The sequence below is a fragment of the Cervus elaphus genome, chromosome 19, assembly GCF_910594005.1.
Source record: "Cervus elaphus chromosome 19, mCerEla1.1, whole genome shotgun sequence".
In the NCBI taxonomy this organism is placed as follows: Eukaryota; Metazoa; Chordata; class Mammalia; order Artiodactyla; family Cervidae; genus Cervus; species Cervus elaphus.
This window is the reverse complement of record NC_057833.1, coordinates 3,705,954-3,723,462: the sequence shown is the minus strand read 5'-3', so window position 1 is coordinate 3,723,462 and position 17,509 is coordinate 3,705,954. Positions and strand designations below refer to the sequence as shown.

The following is a 17,509-nucleotide window of genomic DNA, read 5'->3' as shown; positions in this document are numbered from 1 at the left end:
AAAAGCCCAATCAACTGGTGCTGCTGAGAGGGTAGGTGTGGTGAAAATCACAAGGACTATGAGAGTTGGCCCGTGGTTGGCCATGGGCAAAAAGCAGGGTCAGGAGGGTGACTGGATGGAAGCCCAGGGATGAAGGTTGAGGGGAGATGTCTGCGAAGGATGGAAACTAGTGGTTCGGCTGGGTGTGCCTTAGAGCAGAGGTAGATTTCTCTCTATAAAACAGGATAAGAAGTTCTAGTGTCCCTCTCACAGCACACACTCACACGTGTTGTCGCTCAGACATTGGTGGTACTGGTGAAGCATCTGGCTGGCCCGAACCACTTTCATTCAGACCACACCACCAAATTTATCCATGAGCTCATCTTCCTGACAGCCCAGAGTGTAATCCTAAGCTCTCTGAATCGGTCACTTATCTCTTTTGTGTACGTTCTCCAGGCGATAAGCAGGATTGCTGGGAAACTTGTTAGCTATTTCTACGGTTGTTGGAAATACTGATATAAAGAAATATAAGTACTAAGCTTAAAGGTGTGATTTAGTTATAAAATGTTACCCCTACTGATTAAAGATGTTACACATCCTTCTCCATCTTGGGCACTTATTTCCTGTAAAAGTGGTCTTCATGTAAGCCTCTAAGAAGAGAAGGGAAAGAGAAAAAAACTTCCTAGTGAACGTCAAATGGCTGATGAGGTGATGGGAGTCAGGATTCAATAATGCCCACCCCTACTTCCCGGAAACACACATGGACTCTTGTAGCCTCACTCCAACTCACCAACATACACTCTAGAAGCTACTGACACTTGGCGACTCAAAAATAACACAGAAATTAATCTACTTGGCTTCAATCTTTTCTGACATTGTGCTAATAATAATAAAAAAAATTATTTCATTTTACTACTGATTTCATGTACTTTTGACTGTTATGTCAAGATTCTGATTGGTACCCCCCAAGTACGTAAAACTTCTTCCCTTTCCCCTCCCCCATCTTTCTCCCAAACTGTGTCCATGTAATTGAATTAAAACATAATCACCTTGACTGGCGTTCATCAAAGCTGAGAAGTGAAACTACTCTGGCATGATGATAAAGAGGACAGACTTTTGTCTATGAACCTGGATTTATATCCTGGCTCTGCTCTTTTCTAGGTATGTGAACTCGGGCAAGTTACTTAACTTCTTAATGCCTCAATTTCTTCCTGTGTTAAAAGGAGATAATGATAATATTTTATAAGTGTTTTGTGGATATTAATTCACTGAATCTTCACAATGACCCTATAAGTCTATCAGTTCAGTTCAGTTCAGTTCAGTCGCTCAGTTGTGTACGACTCTTTGCTACCCCATGCAGCACGCCAGGCCTCCCTGTCCATCACCAACTCCTGGAGTCCACCCAAACTCATGTCCATCGAGTCAGTGATGCCATCTAGCCATCTCATCCTCTGTCGTCCCCTTCTCCTCCTGCCCCCAATCCCTCCCAGCATCAGGGTCTTTTCCAATGAGTCAACTCTTTGCATGAGGTGCCCAAAGTATTGGAGTTTCAGCTTCAGCATCAGTCCTTCCAATGAACACCCAGGACTGGTCTCCTTTAGGACGGACTGGTTGGATCTCCTTGCAGTCCAAGGGACTCTCAAGAGTCTTCTCCAACATCATAGTTCAAAAGCATCAACTCTTCGGCACTCAGGTTTCTTCCCAGTCCAACTCTCATATCCATACATGACCATTGGGAAAACCATAGCCTTGACTAGATGGACCTTTGTTGGCAAAGTAATGTCTCTGCTTTTTAATATGCTGTCTAGGTTGGTCATAACTCTCCTTCCAAGGAGTAAGCGTCTTTTAATTTCATGGCTGCAATCACCATCTGCAGTGATTTTTGGAGTCCCCCCAAAAAAAGTCTGACACTGTTTCCACTGTTTCCCCATCTATTTCCCATGAAGTGATGGGACTGGATGCCATGATCTTAGTTTTCTAAATGTTGAGCTTTAAGCCAACTTTCTCACTCTCCTCTTTCACTTTCATCAAGAGGCTCTTTAGTTCCTCTTCACTTTCTGCCATAAGGGTGGTGTCATCTGCATATCTGAGGTTATTGATATTTCTCTCAGCAATCTTGATTCCAGCTTGTGCTTCCTCCAGCCAGCGTTTCTCATGATGTACTCTGCATATAAGTTAAATAAGCAGGGTGACAATACACAGCCTTCATGTACTCCTTTTCCTATTTGGAACCAGGCTGTTGTTCCATGTCCAGTTCTAACTGTTGCTTCCTGACCTGCATACAGGTTTCTCAAGAGGCAGGTCAGGTGGTCTAGTATTCCCATCTCTTTCAGAATTTTCCACAGTTTATTGTGGTCCACACAGTCAAAGGCTCTGGCACAGTCAATAAGGCAGAAAGAGATGTTTTTCTGGAACTCTCTTGCTTTTTTGATGATCCAGCGGATGTTGGCAATTTGATCCCTGGTTCCTCTGCCTTTTCTAAAACCAGCTTGAACATCTGGAAGTTCACGGTTCACGTATTGCTGAAGCCTGGCTTGGAGAATTTTGAGCAGTACTTTGGTAGCGTGTGAGATGAGTGCAATTGTGTGGTAGTTTGAACATTCCTTGGCATTGCCTTTCTTTGGGATTGGAATGAAAACTAACCTTTTCCAGTCCTGTGGCCACTGCTGAGTTTTCCAAATTTGCTGGCATATTGAGTGCAGCACTTTCACAGCATCATCTTTTAGGATTTGAAATAGCTCAACTGGAATTCCATCACCTCCACTAGCTTTGTTCCTAGAGATGCTTTCTAAGGCCCACTTGACTTCACATTCCAGGATGTCTGGCTCTAGGTGAGTGACCACACCCTCGTGATTATCTGAGTCATGAAGATCTTTTTTGTACAGTTCTTCTGTGTATTCTGCCACCTCTTCTTAATATCTTCTGCTTTTGTTAGGTCCATACAATTTCTGTCCTTTATTGAGCCCATCTTTGCATGAAATTTTCCCTTGGTATCTCTAATTTTCTTTAAGAGATTTCTAGTCTTTCCCATTCTGTAAGTCTATAATTAAATCTAATTTACAGATGAGGAAGCCAAAGCACAGAAGTAACCTACCCTAGGTTAAAATCTATTAAAAATAAATTTATCCTATAATCCAGCAATTCTGCTTCTGAGTATATATCCACATGAATTGAAAGAAAAGTCCCAAAAGGATATTTGTACACCCATGTTCCTAGTAGTATTATTCATAATAGCCAAAAGGTGGAAGCAACCCAAGCATCCATTGATAGATGAATAGATAAAATGTGTTTACATACAGTGGGGTCTGACACATGCTGTAACATAGATGAACCTTGAAAACAGTATGCTAAAGTGAAATAAGCTAGCCACAAAAAAGATTTTCTATGATCCTACTTATGAGAAAGTAGAATGGTGATTGTTAAAAACAGAAGGGGCTAGGGGGAGAGTGAAATGGAGAGCTATTTAATGACTACAGAATTTCAGCTCTGCAATAGGAAAAAGAGTTTTGGAGATTGGTTGTACAACAATGTGAATGGACTCATTTAAAACTGAATAAGAGGGCAAATGTTATGCTACATATATTTTACAACAATTAAAAACAAAACAGACAGAGAATTCCTTGTTGGTCCAGTGGCTAAGACTCTGAGCTCCCAATGCAAGGGACCCGGGATTCAAGTCAAGGAACTAGATCCCACTTGCTGCAACTGCGGGTTTGAGTGCGGCAACTAAGAGCCAGTGCAGCCAAATAAATAAATAAATAAAAATTTTTAATGAAAAAAACAAGAAAATGTCCTCCAGCCTCTTTGAAAACATAGTGATTCCGATTCTATACCACTGAGGGTGACAAAGGGTTGGGAAAGGATGCCTGTTGAATAGGAACACATGAATTCAGGCATTGACAAGCCCGGATAAGTGTTCTTTAGTGGCCCAAAAGGAAATGCCCAATCTTTACCTAGGGGTTCAGGTCTGAGGTTGGTGATCTGTACCATGGAGATTCTAGGAAGACAAAGCAGTTGTCCTTTACTACAAAGTTAGATTAGATAGGGGAGGATGGAGAGGAGGACAAAGGAGACAGGGAAGATGACTGCTACCGTTCTCATTCAGGAGCCTGATGATGGTACCTCCATATGCCAGGAAGGGGAGGCTGGAGGCTGAGGAGGTGGGAAAGGCGGTGAGTTCAGGAATGGATGTGTGAGGGTTAGGAATGTGGACAGTTGTTCCATTGATGGGGAGTTTGAGTTTGAGGTTTCAGAGGGTGACTGGGGCTGAGAAGCCTCTTGTCCAGATTTCCTCAGGTGGGTTCTCGTCCTCTGAGATACAATTTCTTTCAATATTCAAGGTGTGCATGAATATTTCAGAGACCCCGAGAGTATTTTGGGAAAGGGAATTGCTTAACTTTGTTTAACCTGGTTTTTCTAAACTCATTTGCCTGCCCACCACCACCACCTCCCTTTTTTTTTTTTCAAATTAATTGACTGAGGATTACACTTTGTTCTCTGGTCTAGGCAGCTATTTTTCTGTTGACAAAGTAGAACAAAGCAGAAACCGTTTAGAGGGTGGATAGATCTGTGGGTATTTCGTGTGTCCCTGTTAAGTCACCAAAACCGTGAGGAAGGTTCCAAAAACCCTGGGCTGACCTGGGAACTTCGGACACTGACCCCGCTGCGTGGGCCGAGGTGAGGAATGCTGCTGGGGGTTTTGATCAAAGCCAGCTTGCCGGTTTGGCTTTCTACATACCCACATATGCCAGTAAAGCCCTGATCCAATCCCTCCCCTGGTTCTTTTTTATCCTCTGCATTGGCTCCTTGTCCTTGCTTTTCCATTTGCATAACTAATGCGCACAGCACAGAATTCCCGCAATTTTAAAGACAGCTGGCCAGCACATCTTGGATGTTGATGTCAGGAAACATCTGGAAAAGGGCTAGAGTTACTGTAGCCCAGCTGAGAACAATGGAAACACATTAATATGGAAAATTCAGTATGGGGAGGCTTGTGTACCTAAAAATGGCTGCCAGGCAGGCTTACAAAAGCCTCGTACAAAAGTCTCTTGTTGGTCTGGGCATTGGTGTCACTGAGTCAGTGAGTGGTAGGCCAGCTAAAACTAAAATATTGCTACTCTCTTTGGATCCTTGTCTTTGAGGCTCTCCTTTTCTTCAAGTTTTCCTAGAAATCCTGCCAGCAAACCAAGGTATTCTTTTCTGAAAAATCATGAACTGGTATTTCGTTTTAATAACTTTAATCTCCCTCTTTCCTCATCCTCTCTCACAATATAAAGATATAAAATAAAGTTCTCATGTACATATTTTTGCTGTCTCTAAGAAGTCAGTGTTGGCAGAAATATTGAGCTTTAAAAAACTGTGATTGAAATATTTAAATATGAACATTATCTCCCAAGGCTGCAAGGTATAGCAGTTAAAAGAATGGGTTTTAGAGCTTGGATTCTCCTCTCTACCAACTTTATGTGACCTTGTAAATTACTTAGTTAATTAACATTCTCTTAGTAATTTCTGCCTATTTGGATTGTCATGAAGAAGACACAAGCTAATGTGTGTTAGAAGTGTTCAATGAGGTGTGTGGCCTGGGTTAGCCATTATGATTGTAGCTTTGTTGAAATCCAAGGGTGAAGAAGAAATCCCTGCTATCATCTATTTCTCAATTCATCCCTAAAACATTGAGCACCTGGGCTCCCCTGGTGATCCAGTCATGAAGAATCTGCCTTGCAATGCCAAGGACACTGGTTTCATCCCTGGTTCAGGAAGATCCCACACGCTTCAGAGCAACTAAGCCCATGTGCCACAACTACTGAAGCCCGGTCATCTGGAGCCTGTGCTTCACAGAGAGAGAAGCCACTGCAATGAGAAGCCCACACACTGCAACTAAGGGTAGCCCCGCTCGCTGCAACTCGAGAAAGCCCGTAGGCAGCAACGAAGACCCAGCACAGTCAAAAAAAACTAATTAATCAATCTTAAAAACAAAAAGACATTCAGTGCTTGCTTCCGTTTCCCTGTGCTACAGATGTATGATTTGGAATTAGGATTTCTTCTGCAAGCATTCCCCTAGAGTTTTTACTGTTTCACTTTATTTTGTAGAAACCAAAGTGGTATTCCATCTCTTGTGAGGATTAATAATTACCATCTCATACTGTCTTCCAATCTTTGGACTCCTGTTTTTTTGGATGATACCTTGGATGATATGCTTTTCCCTGTAAAAGCTGGTTGGATTTTCTCCTATTTCTATTGGGTTCTTCAGTTTCTCAGTCATGTGCTTTGGCGCTGGTCTGTTTTAATCCTTTATACCAGGTATTTGTTGGACCCTATCAATCTGGCAGCTTGTGTTCCTTGGTTTTGGAAATCTTCGTAAATGGTTGATTTATTGAGTTCCTCCCTATTCCTAATTCTTTTCTCTCTGGAATGCCTACTTATTAGAAGGCAAAAGATCTTCCAAAAGATCCTCTGATTGTCTTCTGTTTTCTTTCCTATCATCCTTTTCTTTGTCTTTTGGCTTTGCTTTCTGAGAGTTCTTCAACTTTATCACCTTAGACCTTCTGTCCTATTAGTTTTTTAACAAGTGATCATATTTTAAATTTCCAGTTCTTTTTTTTTCTGTTATTTATGTAATTTTTTTTTTTTTTGGCTGCACAGAGCTTTCATTGCAGTGCTCTGGCTTTCTCTAGTTGCGATGCACAGACTTAGTTGCTCCGTGGCATATGGGATCCTAGCTTCTTGACCAGGGATCAAACCTGTGTCCCCTGCATTGGAAACAAAGTGAAAGTGAAGTCGCTCAGTCATGTCTGACTCTTTGCCACCCCATGTACTGCAGCTTGCCAGGCTCCTCTGTCCATGGGATTTTCCAGACAAGAGTACTGGAGTGGGTTGCCATTTCCTTCTCCAGAGGATCTTCCCAACCCAGGGATCGAACTCGGGAAGGCAGATTCTTAACCATGGACCACCAGGAATTTCTTTTTTGTTCTCATAAGATTCTTTTTTTTCTTTTTAAGCATCATATTTGTATAACTCTTTTTATTTCTCTAAAGATGCTAATAATAGCTTTTAGGTGGGAGGAGCTTTTATTTTTCTGTAGTCTGTTTCCTCTCTAGGTGAATGTTTTCACTTTGTGTGTTGTGTCTCTATATTCTTTGGTAGAGGCTTGCTTTCTTCATATATTTGATAATCCTTACCCTTCACTCATATTGTAAAGCTGATGGGAAGACGTGCCATGGATAATCTTGTTAAATTCAGCCTTTACTCTAGAGGGTTCTGCCTGGGCCATTTATGTAACGGGAAATGTCATAGCCCTTAGGTCCTTTTCCTTGCTCTAAGTTTTTCAGGGAGGAAACATCTATTTTCTTGCCTAAACAGCTTAGCTATACTTGGCTGCCAGTGTTCTGAGAGTTGAATATGAACTGGGGAATTATTGCACTTCATTATACAAACCTTTATTCCAATGTCTCTGCTTTCAGTATAGTATATTCCAATCTTAATTATGCTGACTGCCCTAAATTCTGGCTTAGAGACCCTTATCCTCTGCAGAGAAAAACCTCAAGTCTTTTGCTGTTTTGAAGAGAGGCAGTTGGCTAAGTTGCATTTGGGAAAGAGACTTTGGGGCGGTCCAATCCTGGGAATTGAATTGCTTCTTGGTTTTCTTCTCTATTAGTTTAGGATTTAGCTTTCTCAATTTGCTGACTCAGAAACCAATTCTCTTATCTTTCAGCTTCTAACATTTTGTTGCTATAGTGATTTCCTCCTCTTTTTAATTTTTAAAAATCCCTTTATATCTGTTTTAATGAGAGGGAATGCAATTGCTTAATCAGCCATCTTTCATCAGTATTATTTTAAAAAAGATATTCTTAACCTTATGGTGTGTTCTTAAAATCTAGATTTCCTAGGCCAGAATTCCAAGTCAAAGAATTCTGATGAGATCAACTAATCTAGAATAGTCTTGTGAATGTACTCATTAATTTCTAACCATTTCTTAATATTTTGACTGTTATAACTGCTGCGTGGTAAATGTTTCTATTTGTTGGCAAAACTCACTTGAGTTGTTCATCACCTTTCATGTGGTTATAGATGCAAATAACATGTGTGTCCCAGCTGGGCTCTGAAATCCAGGCTCCCACTTTATGACAGACTCCTTCATAACACCAGAGGCTTCCAAACTCAAGTCCCTAAATCCACTCATTTCAGCTCACACCCTGGCAACTCAAAGACAGAAATCTCTGAGTGATTGAAACCTCTACAGTGAGAAAATTTTCCCACTCAGTATCTATTTTGTGCCAAGTCGCTTCGGTTGTGTCCGACTCTTTGCGACCCTGCCCTGGGGATTCTCCAGGCAAGAATACTGGAGTGGGTTGCCATTTCCTTCAGGGGATCTTCCTGACCCAGGGATTGAACCTGCATCTCTTGCATCTCCTGCGTTGGCAGGCGAGTTCTTTACCTCTACTACCACCTGGGAAGCCCTATTTATTTTGGTGGAAGACTATTCTGCCTTCTTCCTCTAGAGTGAGGTCTAGGGGTAAGACCACTTAGGGTGGGGTGGAGTCAGGGGGAGTAACAAGATGAGCAACAGGATGAGTGAGGATTTAGGTCCATGGTAAATGCCATGTGCTGGAGTGAGGATTCCTACAACTGATACCCTCCTAGCAGAGCTGACTTTCTGGGAGGCGATTCTGGCACTACCTTGAGTGGTGGACTGGGTGACATGTGACCAGTTTCATGACAAAACAGAATCAGCAGAGCCCTGGCAATCTCAGAAATGCCATGGCTTACCTGATAAGCAATAGTCAAAGCTTAAGTTTCTTAAACTGATTTTTGGCCTCCTTAGTTAAAGGAAGACTAACCTGGCTTGTTATTTTATTTATCAATCAGAATGTATCTAACAGCACTTTTTTTTTCAGTTTGCCAAAGCAAAGTTGACCAAAGCTGCTTTTAAAGATCAAAGGATCACAATAGGGACTTCCCTGGTGGCCCAGTGGCTAAGACTCTGCACTTCCAATGCAGGGGACCCAGGTTCAATCCCTGGTCAGGGAACTAGATCCCACATGTCGCAACTAAGACCCGGTGCAGCCAAATAAAATTTAAAATAATAATAAACAAATATTTGTAAAAAAAGAATCATAATAATTTATATTACTTAGTGCCTACATTTTCTGGATGCTTTATAAACACAGTCTCATTTAATCCGTAGTATTATTACAGCCATTTTGCATGATAAAAGTCTCTGAGAGGTTGAGTAACTTACCTAAGATCACAAAGTTATTAAAAATTGAGGCACAGTTAAAAGCAAAGTTTTTATAATTTTTCTCAAAAGTCCAGCTTTGAACCAGCCTGTCATGCCCACACCCAAACAGACAAGGACAATGTTTGTAAGACATTTGTATTATTTGTGCAGTGTTCATCTTGAATGTAGGGCACATTCCAGATGTGCTGAGAGATGTGTTTATTCTTGTCGATAAATAAGATCAAAGGCAAACTTGTCCATTCAACAAAACCCATATACACAATTATGTGACAGAGATCACAGCCCAGCAAATCACCTTCTGATACAGATACACCCATGATACGCAGAGGAAACAGGAATCAGCCGAGGGTGCTACTTGCTGGGCCGCCATTTTGTCTAAGACTATCCTGCTACAGTCAGTGGGGTTGCAAAGAGTCGGACTCGACTTAACGCTTAGACAACAGCCGCCGCCGCCGCAGCCTGCCTAACGGAGGAACCACAGAGACTTGGAGTCTTGTGTTCCAGCCTGGTGTTGGTGTGAACCAGTGGAATTGGTCTTGTCACCTATGAGGGAAACTCACCTTGGCTGAATGCCTAATGTGTGCCAGGAACATTTCCCCTTTTAAATTTACCTGTTATTTTGAATAGTCTGTACATATCCAAGGGTTCTGAAGAGGATACTGAAATTAGGCTCTCTCTCCTTGGCCCCCAGTCTGTGATTCTCCTTCCCGGAGTTAATTATTTTTAACAATTCTATGTACAGCTTCCAGAAGTACTAGAAACTTTCATATATATTATGTCATTTAAGCTTCTTGATTATTGCTCCAATTTAACATAGTTTAATTTAATTTGAGGAGTCATTTCTTAGGACTTTCCCGGTAGCTTAGGCAGTAAAGAATCTGTGTTCAATGCAAGAGACCCAGGTTCAATCCCTGGGTTGGGAAGATCCCACCAGGCTCTTCCTGACCCAGGGAGAAGGAAGTGGCAACCCACTCCAGTATTCTTGCCTGGAAAATTCCATGGAGCCTGGTGGGCTACAGTCCGTAGGGTAGCAAAACGTTGGACACAAATGAGTGACTAACACTTTAACTTTTCACTTTTCTTAGGACTCGAGGCAGAAAAAAGAGGTCAGCGATATGTACTTTGCCTATATTTTTTGTCCCCATTTTACAGATTCCAAAACGGAAGCTCAGTGAATGAAAGCAATCATTCAAATAGCTACTTAGTAGTGGCACCAATATTCATTCATTCATTTAATCTTTTTCAAGGGACGATAATGGATCAGGTATGCTTTTATAATGGACCATGCTAGGCTTTGAGGATGTGATAGTGACCCAAATAGGCCCTTCCTCTTCGTGTAGTGGAGAGGTTTAAAATAACTGAAGTACAGTGAACTGTGGTTGTTTACTGAAGGAGCCTCAACTCTACTTAGACGGCAAAGGAAAGCAATTAGAAAAACATGACCTCTTGGGACCTGATGATACAGTGGATAAGAATCTGCCCACCAATGCATGGGACACAGGTTCTATCCCTGGTCTGGAATGATTCCACATGCCACGGAGCAACTAAGCCTGTGGCTCATAACTATTGAGCCTGTTCTCTAGAGCTGTGCTCCGCAAAAGAGAGGCTACCTCAATGAGAAGCACTTGCATCACAACAAAGAATAGCATCTGCTCGTGCAACTAGAGAAAGCCCATGCACAGCCTAAATGAATAATTTTAAAAAGTGTAAATTTAAAAAAAAATGACCACTGAGCAGAGACATCTAGAAAGAGTAAGAGTTAGCCGGGTGAAGAGGGTGACCTGGGAGGAGTAAGAGAAGTAATCTAAGCAAGTGAAACACATGGGCCGAGGCCTGAGGTCTGAAGTGTTGAGAGGCTCTCAGGATGACTGGGATGGCATCAGCTGTTCCCAGAGGAGATCCAAGAAGCTTAACTGCCTGCCTGAAGAGGCCAGGCATTGGAAAATCTGCTAAGAGGTAACATGGGAGTGATGTGCTCACAGAGGCACTTCAGAAAAATCATTCTGGCTATGGAAGAGCAAATGCATTGGAGAAGGCCATGCTGGTTGAGAGCCTGCCCCAGAGGGGAGGTAATGACTGCCCGATCCATGGTCAACCTGAGCTATTTGGGAAATGGAATCAATAGACTTTCAAGGCCTGAATGTACATTAATGGTCACGAGAGTAGATTCTAGAACCACCAAGAATCCTTGCTCTGCTGCTTCCTAACAGCAGAAAGTGAAGTCGCTCAGTCGTGTCCAACTTTTTGTGACCCCGTGGACTGTAGCCTACCATGCTCCTCCGTCCATGGGATTTTCCAGGCAAGAGTACTGGAGTGGGTTGCCATTTCCTTCTCCAGAGGATCTTCCCAACCCAGGGATCGAACCTGGGTCTCCCGAATTATAGGCAGACGCTTTACCGTCTGAGCCACCAGGGAAGTCCATTCTTAACAGCAGAGCTGTTGGATATTGAACTGCTTATGACATTGGGCAGAACTCTTGGACAGGATTTCTTGTGACCCTGCGCAAGGCATTGTAACCTTTTTAAGTGTCAGTTTTCTCATTTGCAAAATGAGGTAAAAAAAATGAATCTCTTTTCGAGGGCAGTGACTGGGTGCGTGGAGCCATTCATTGAGGAGACAGAGCTGCTCTATCCCCTCCTTGTCCACGTCCAGTTGCAAATAATAAAGACCATAGTGCATGCCAAGTCGCTTCCGTTGTGTTAGCTTCTTTGCAACCCTATGAACTGTAACCCACCAGGCTCCTCTGTCCATGGGGATCCTCCAGGCAAGAATACTGGAGAGGGTTGCCATGCCCTCCTCCAGGGGATCTTCCTGACCCAGGGATCGAACCCAAGTCTGTTATTTCCTGCACTGGCAGGCAGGTTCTTTACCACTAGCGCCATCTGGGAAGCCCAAAGACTGGAGGGCCTTAGTTTAATAAAAAAAAATTAAAGGATGTAAATGGGGATAATATAGTGTCTACTTCATCAAGTCATCATAAGAATTAGAGAATCCCTGTAAAGACTTTACTGTAATCCCCACACATGCCATACTTCAATTTAAAAAATTTCTGTTAAAAATATGAGCTTACAGAGAAAGGGGAATGATTGTGAAATTTCTGACTGTTACAGAATCTGTTTATATATTTTTAAATGGATGAGAGTGGGCATCATGTTGCTTGGATTTTAGATTCAAGGGAATCTTTTAAAGAGAATATTATGATAGTTTGTTTTAAAATACCTATATTTGGGACCTCCCTTGTGGTCCAGTGGCTAAGACTCTGAGCTTCCAGTGCAGCACGCCTGGGTTCAATTCCTGGTAGGGAACTAGATCCCACTTGCCAGAACTAAGACCTGGTGCAGCCAGATAAATAAATAAATATTAAAACAAAAAACCTATATTAACAATATGTTAGAAATCACAACCTTTCCAATTATTCAAACAAGCAAAACATTTTAGACATCAGCTAAAAGTTTTGTGAAGGATTACCTGGCTTTAAAAAATTATTTTAGTGCCAACAAAAGAGACTCTCGAAAGAACCTTTAAAAACCGAGAGACAAACCTCCTATGAACACTTCATAGATTCATCGGGCTGCAAGAATGAGCAGGAGCCTTTCTGGTTCACCTCTGTCCTTTTCAAAAGCCTGTGTCTAGGTCACCTGGGACTTTGTTCCAACACAGGACATCTTTTGCACATCAGGAGTCTTACCAGTAGTGTTACTTGGCTAAGTGGAGACTCATTTCTTTTGACCTTAGTTTTCCCACTGAATCATGAGAATGAGAGTTGCTTTCTTTCTTTTCAAAAGTTTTCCTCTCTTGGTTGTTCTGAGGATTCATGAGTTAAACATTTGTTAAGTACTTTGCAATTATTGGCTGAAAGTGCAAAGTTTTATTTGTTATTGTTGGATGGGTGAAAGGTATACAAGTCCAAAGCCTTGTTTTCTCTCCTGGGCGCGCTGCACTATCATGCATTATCATAGATGCTTACTCCTTGGAAGGAAAGTTATGACCAGCCTAGATAGCATATTAAAAAGCAGAGACATTACTTTGCCAACAAAGGTCCATCTAGTCAAGGCTATGGTTTTCCCAGTAGTCATGTATGGATGTGAGAGTTGAATGGTGAAGAAAGCTGAGCGCAAAAGAAATGATGCTTTTGAACTGTGGTGTTGGAGAAGACTCTTGAGAGTCCCTTGGACTGCAAGGAGATCCAACCAGTCCATCCTAAAGGAGATCAGTCCTGGGTGCTCATTGGAAGGACTGATGCTGAGGCTGAAACTCCAATACTTTGGCCACCTGATGGGAAGAGCTGACTCATTTGAAAAGACCCTGATGCTGGGAAAGATTGAGGGCAGGAGAAGGGGACGGCAGAGGATGAGATGGCTGGATGGCATCACTGACTCAATGGACATGAGTTTGGGTGGACTCCAGGAGTTGGTGATGGACAGGGAGGCCTGGCGTGCTGCGGTTCATGGGGTCACAAAGAGTCGGACAACACTGAGTGACTGAACTGAACTGAACTGACATGCTTAATCCCTAGAAAACTCACAACCCCCTCCTCTTGCAGGGGCTCCTCATTTACAGAAACTGTGACAAACTGGGCTACCAGAGGACCCCAGGAGAGGACGGACGGCTCCCTATGTCTTCAGAGAGTTCGTATCTGCCTAACAACTGTGACACCCTTTATGTCTGGCTGAACTAGCAGTTCTTACTTAGTTCTCTTTTAGCAAGAGTGAGCGGAGGGGAAGAAGACCCTGGACAGTAAGGGAATCAGGAAAATTGAGCTCTTATTTTGTTTTTATTTATTTTTAAATTACTTAATTTTTTTGGCTGCGTGGTGTGCCATGTGGGGTCTTAGTTCACGAGTGATCTTAGTTCCCAGACCAGGGATCAAACCCCGTGGCCCTTGCAGGGGAAGCTCAGAGTCTTCACCACTGGGCCACCAGGAAAGTTCCATTGAGCTCTTTTTTTGATCTGTCCTTGTCCACCTTGGACAAGTCACTCCACTTCTCTGAGGATTATTTTTTTTGATCTGAAAAATGAGAGAGAGTTGGAATAAGTAATTCCTTTAATTCTTTCAAACTTAAAATCTCCTCTTATTACGTCAAACTGCTGAAAAACTCCCCTGAAGATATCAGCATATGGTGTGTATCGTTTGGTGTTATGTACCAAGAAAAGTGCCAGTGAATTCACTGCATAAGAGATACTATTTTCCTAGTGCCGCTAGAGTGAAGTTCTTTATTTAATCCCGGTTTTCACGGCAGATGTGCTTTATGCTATGCGATCCGTGCAGCTGCTGATGGGGGTGGTTGAGGTGATTACGGCGGTGGTGGAGCCGGTGTGCTGACGGACGTGTGAAGGTAGTCCTGACTCTGCAGTGATGGTTATGATGGATGGTAGTGACAGTGTAGACCTCACAGTGACCTTGAATGAAATATATCCATGCTTTCACCACAGAGTCTGTTCATCTTTGTGGTCCCCATAATCTTTAGTGTATTGCCTTGCCCTAAGCAGGGAGTCGGTACCTGTTTGATGAAGAGTGAAGAGTAGCTGGCAGATAACTACATGTGCATCTTGCCCTAATATCTAAGGCAAAAACAAACGCTCTGGTAAAGATCTCAGATTTCATTTCACTTAATATAACAGGCTTTCTAAGAAAACTGTGATGATATTAATACTATCACTGAACTCATTTTAGCTGATGTTGCTCATGCTTATCTCTCTAGAGAAGAATGAAAGCTTGTTCAGATTACAGGAGGACCTTTTCTCAAAAGTAGTGGAAGAAAAGTCATTGAAGTAAATCTACTCAAAAAGTTATAAAAAATTCATTAGAAGAAGCTTGACAGGATACATCTGAAAATGAAAACTAAAAACTATGAAAATAATTTAACCTTTATGCAACAAAATTTAGGCTACTGTAGAAACTATGGCCTGGTCCTTGAAATGTACAAAGACTGAACCAAGTATTGCCTTTTTTTTCCTCCCAGAGGGCACATAATTTTTTCAACAAAAGTTAGCAACATGGCTGAGTCCCTTTGCTATTCACTTGAAACTATCACAACATTGTTAATTGGCCATACTCCAATACAAAATAAAAAGTTTAATTAAAAAAAAGAACAAAGAGTTACAAATAAAATTCAGAGCTAAGAAAAAAAAAAAGCTAAGGACATACAGAACACTCAAGATGTAGAAATATTCAGTTGCAGTGTTTTTTTCCTAATGCCTTTCTTAATCTTTTGGATTCTTAAATAATTCCACGGACTCAAGATCATCCTGGTTGACTTTTTCTACTTCAATTATTAGCTGGTTTACCAGTTACACCAGGTTCCATAAATCTTTTATTCTCTAAAAACAGTTGATTTAATGAAGTCTTTCCTCTTTTGCAAGCTTTAACCCTTTTATTTTGCATTGTATGGGTGGATATTTACAACTTCCAATAATCAGAGACACTCTCAGAGTTAAGAGGGAAGATATACTTGAATACATTTTAGGGGATATTTTCATTACACGGTAATATTTTCATTACAAGGTGATTTTTGCTTTCCTGTAACACAATGTTTCAGTGGAGGTCCTGGTCATTAATATTCAGAAAACAATGACACATTTTATCAACTCAGCCGGCATCTGGTCAGCATTATTGAAAGAAACTTACTGTGGCAGATAATTGTCTCCGAAGATGGCTGCAACGATAGTTCTCATCACATAGGCGCATTTGACCATGTGACCTTACTCTTCTCTGATCAATAGATGGCATCTGTATCTCTCCCTTGAACCTGGGTGGACTTTTGCGACCTTTCTGCCAAAAGAATATGGTGAAAGTGACTCGATTTCAGATCATAAAGGGTGATACAGCTTTTTCCTAGCTCTCAGGCTTGGGACACTGCTCTTAGGACTGAGCTGTGGTAGTGTGAAGAAACCCAGGCCGTATGGAGAGGCCACGTGTAAGCGTTCCAGTTGACAGTCTCAGCTATGGTTTCAGACAACGGGCAGAATCAGTACTAGATGTGTGAACGAGACAGCCTTTGAGGTGCTCCAGCCCCAGCCACCACCTGACACCAATTACGTGAGAGCCCTTGAGAGATGACCACCACGCTGAGCTCAGTCAACCCCTAGCACCATGAAAGATGATAATAAAAAATCACTTTGATCATTTTGCACCACTAAGCTCGAGGTGGCTTGCTTTGCATCAATAGATATCTGAAACACTTTAAGGTAATTGGCCTTTTGCATGCTTTTGATATAGCGAAGCTTTAAAATGATAACCCAGAAACCATAAGGACTGCAGAATTCCTGTGCCCAGGTCTGCTGCCCAAGCCTAAATATTCTTAGATAGTGGTGGTGAGCAGGCCAAGAAGTGGTTCTTCATTTCCCTGAAAATCGAGACATTCCTGTGAGGCTCTAAACATTGTCATAGCGACAGGAGTCTGGTGATGCTATTTTATTGGCTGCACTGAGTCTTTGTCGTTGTGCACAGGCTTCTCAGCCATCCCCTAGTTGTGGCGCATGGGCGTCTCATTGTGGTGGCTTCTTCTTGTCGTGGAGCATGTGCTCTGGAGTCCAAGGGTTTAGTAGTTAGAGCTCATGGACTCTAGAACTGGGGTTCAGTAGTTGTGGTGCGGGACTTAGTTGCCCCGAGGCATGTGGAATCTCCCCAGATCAGAGATGGAACTCACGTACCCCGCATTGGCAGGGGTTTCTTAACTACTGGACCACCCGGAAAGTCCTGGTTAGTGCTCTTAAAGTCCCCGTCCACCTGGAGACAGTCCTAAGAGGCTGGGGCTGAACACGTAGGGCTGAGATGCTCTGGCTGTGTTGTTCTTGATGTTGTTCAGTCGCTAAATCGTGTCCAGCCTGTTTGCAGCTCCATGGACTGCAGCACGCCAGACTTCCCTGTCCTCCTCTGCCTCCCGGAGTTTGCTCAAGTTCATGTCCACCGAGTCAGTGATACTATCTAACTGTCTCATCTATAGCTCTGGCTATAAATGAAGTTAAATCTGCTTCTCTAACCATTGGCTGCTGAGGGAAGCTTCTCTCCCGTTTTCCAAGGCTGGTCTCTGGACACAGGATAAGACCTTGACTCATTAGACTTCACTTTGTTCTTGGACCCATTTTACTCTAGGTCAGGGACCTAGTGCATATGAAGAACGCGTACTGGAGAAAAGATCTAGGGCAGGGGGAAAGGCACGGCCTATGGAATATCAGTGGCGAAAGAAAAAAACAGTAAACTTGTTGGACAAAAGAAAGCATATAGAGCAGAGCGCAGAATGGCCACCTGGAGTACAGCCATCTGCCACATGCCTTCTATTCCCATTAATT

General features: G+C 42.4%; 1 non-coding gene across 1 annotated transcript; it reads left to right on the top strand.

The window, feature by feature from the left end:
* The first annotated feature begins 8,933 nt into the window (after positions 1 to 8,933).
* On the top strand, positions 8,934 to 9,006 carry TRNAG-UCC. The gene has a single exon. It is a non-coding gene; the product is annotated as a tRNA-Gly (tRNA).
* Positions 9,007 to 17,509: the final 8,503 nt, after the last annotated feature.